This window comes from Apium graveolens, chromosome 1 (genome assembly GCF_009905375.1).
Source record: "Apium graveolens cultivar Ventura chromosome 1, ASM990537v1, whole genome shotgun sequence".
Taxonomy (NCBI): Eukaryota; Viridiplantae; Streptophyta; class Magnoliopsida; order Apiales; family Apiaceae; genus Apium; species Apium graveolens.
Genome location: NC_133647.1, coordinates 33,531,171 through 33,534,212, shown reverse-complemented (window position 1 = coordinate 33,534,212; position 3,042 = coordinate 33,531,171). Strand labels below are relative to the sequence as shown.

Here is a 3,042-nt window from a genome sequence, read left to right as displayed (position 1 = left end):
CGCTGATAATTGTTCACATACTGAATAGATTCGTTAACATGAGAACACTGATCCGTAGCATGAGAACCTGCACAAAGCTCACAGACCATAGCTATCTGATTGACTCCATATGTGGCTAAAGAATTGACCTTCATAGACAGCGCTTGGAGCTGCGCTGCAATAGTGGTGGCTGCATCGACTTCCAGAATACCTGCTACCTTCCCAGGTATCATCCTTTGAGTTGGGTTTTGATGCTCATTTGCAGCCATACTCTCAATAAGATTATAAGCCTCAGTATAGCTTTTGGCCCACAAGGTACCTCCAGCTGCTGCATCGAGCATGGGCCGAGATTGGGCCCCCAAACCATTATAGAAACCAGTGATCACCATCCAATCGGGCATTCCATGATATGGACACTTTCTCAACATTTCCTTGTAGCGCTCCCAAGCTTCGCACATAGATTCTGTAGGTTGTTGCGCAAACTGAGTAAGAGCACTCCTCATAGCAGCAGTCTTTGCCATTGGATAAAACTTCACCAGAAACTTTTGCGCAAGATCTTGCCAAGTAGTGATGGACCCAGCTGGTTCAGAATGTAACCAGTCCTTAGCTTTATCCCTCAGAGAGAATGGGAAAAGCCTCAGCTTGATAGCCTCATCAGTCACACCATTGTATTTGAAATTACTGCAAATCTCGACAAAATTCTTTATGTGCATGTTGGGGTCTTCAATCACAGCACCTCCAAAAGAAACAGAATTCTGCACCATCTGAATAGTGCACGGCTTGATTTCAAAGGTATTAGCTTGGATAGCCGGATGAAGAATGTTTGACTGAATGTCATTAATTTTAGGCCGAGAAAAGTCCATAAGAGCTGGATCTGCCGGAACAATACGATCACCCATGATTACTGGCTCTTTCTGCTCACTTCCTGAATCCGAATCTTCAAAATCTATCTTCTCCGGAATATAAAGAACTTCGTCTGTCTCCTCAGCTGTATCTAAAGTCCTCTTGTGAGTACGAGAACGAGTTTGCATAAACGCTCGCTAAAGTACCTGAAACACAACCGGAAACAATAAGTAACACGTCTTAATCATTGAGTCTTAATGACCAATGAGGGTAAGTACATAAACTAAATAAATACGCCGAGTCCCCGGCAGCGGCGCCAAAAACTTGTTAGGGCGAAATCACGCGCTAATAATACACGCAAGTATACGCGTTCGCAAGTAATATAGAATACTTTCTAGTTCGTTCCTACAGAGACTCAGACTAATTATTATTCAATTAAACTCACTCACCAATGTATGATTACTTCTCAATGTTAAGATAATAACGCTTAGAATTGATTAACTAATTATTAACTATAATTAACTACTACAATTGAGCACTTAATTAACACTTAGAATTAACAATATTAAAACACTCATGAGATCACAACTTCATTACTACTTCCTTCAATAGTCATTGTTATTACCCTTAGCATGCAACAGTGATGATATTAATCAAATAACACGAAACTGATAAAAGCCAACTTTCATTGTACTAATACCATTCTACCAAACATCCACAATTAAGATAGAAGTTGAATAGGCATCAATTATGTTGAGTCCCCATATGTCTACAGAAATTGACAACATAACGATTTAAGAACAAGTTATTCATTTTGATTACACAGGGCGAATAAAACGGTTAGAGTTACCCACTAATCATGCAACATTATACATGAACCTATGCTAGCATGGCAAGTTCTAAATCTCAAGATCCATCGTCGCTTCATAAGAGATCAACACCCTATCTTATATGTTCACGACGCACATAAGACGAATAAGCACAACCAATACTAGATATCATACAATCATCACACACTAAGGTATTAAACAACTTAACTAAAGAATTCCATAGTAAATCTGTTACGACCCCATGATCAGGATTAGCCCATGATAGCACTTATCGTCATCATGGATTCATATGAAAACATGAAAACATGATAAATAAACACAGGAGAATAATAACTAAACTAATTATATTAAACCAGAGTACGTCACTAGAGTAAATAGGTTCAATGTAATATCCGGGATATATCGTGTAATTATTTTTGCTATTATATAATTATTATGTGTGTTCAGTATCTATTTTGTGAGCTAATTGTTAAGTGTTATCTGTACTTGAATATTCAAAAATAATATTAATTGAGTATTTTAATTTTTATATATCCAAAATAAAATATAGATAATTGTCATATCTTCCTAATTATTTTTATGTTGGTTTATGGATTTATAAGAATCATATGAAATTTCTAAAATCTTTTTCCGGATAATTAAAATCTATTTTATAAAAACAAGAACCAACCGGCGTCAACCGTTGTTACGTTTTTGGAACCCGAAACTCTTTCGAGAACTCCTTCCTAACCTAATTGTAATATTCCGAGCATATTTCATGTTTCGACTTTTTCGATCCGGCGTACGGTTTGTCCTGCGCGGGTCCCGACGCAACATTTTCGATACAATATTCGTTTCGGTAAATCAATAAAACCCGTATTTTCGATAAACGGGAGCTTTTTATTAAACTATCACAATTATCACTTCGTAATACGTGTAACCAGGCGCTGAGACCAAGACCGCAGTACAAATTGTACTGATTTGGATAATTATCCCGAAAACCGATACCGTTTGGATCAGTTTTTACAAATAAACGTACTGTTTTATATCCGGAATGATCCAACGGGATACTAATTTTCCGTAATTATAAATAGCCTTTTACCGTATTTTATTTCGTATCAAAATCATTTGCAGACAGATAATTATATAATTTTCAGAGAAAAATCCTAATTTCCTAAAACTGTTCTAAGAATCAAACAAGCATTTGGAGGTGTTATTGAATTCGGTTTGGAAAGCTCGAGTGACCAATCTGAAGGTCTTGAAGAGCTCTACCAGATTCTGTAATCCATACACCTGCAGAAATCAAGGTTATTTTTCTAAAAATTTATTTATTTTCGAATTTATTTTATTAAAAATATGAATTTTTGTTCGGATGATTGTTTGTATGATTTGATGATTGCATGTTGTAGAG

At 36.3% G+C, this 3,042-nt stretch overlaps 1 non-coding gene across 1 annotated transcript; it reads left to right on the top strand.

The window, feature by feature from the left end:
• Window positions 1-378: 378 nt before the first annotated feature.
• On the top strand, window positions 379-485 carry LOC141680279 (small nucleolar RNA R71). Its single transcript, XR_012558301.1, has one exon. It is a non-coding gene; the product is annotated as a small nucleolar RNA R71 (small nucleolar RNA).
• The last annotated feature ends 2,557 nt before the right edge of the window (window positions 486-3,042 follow it).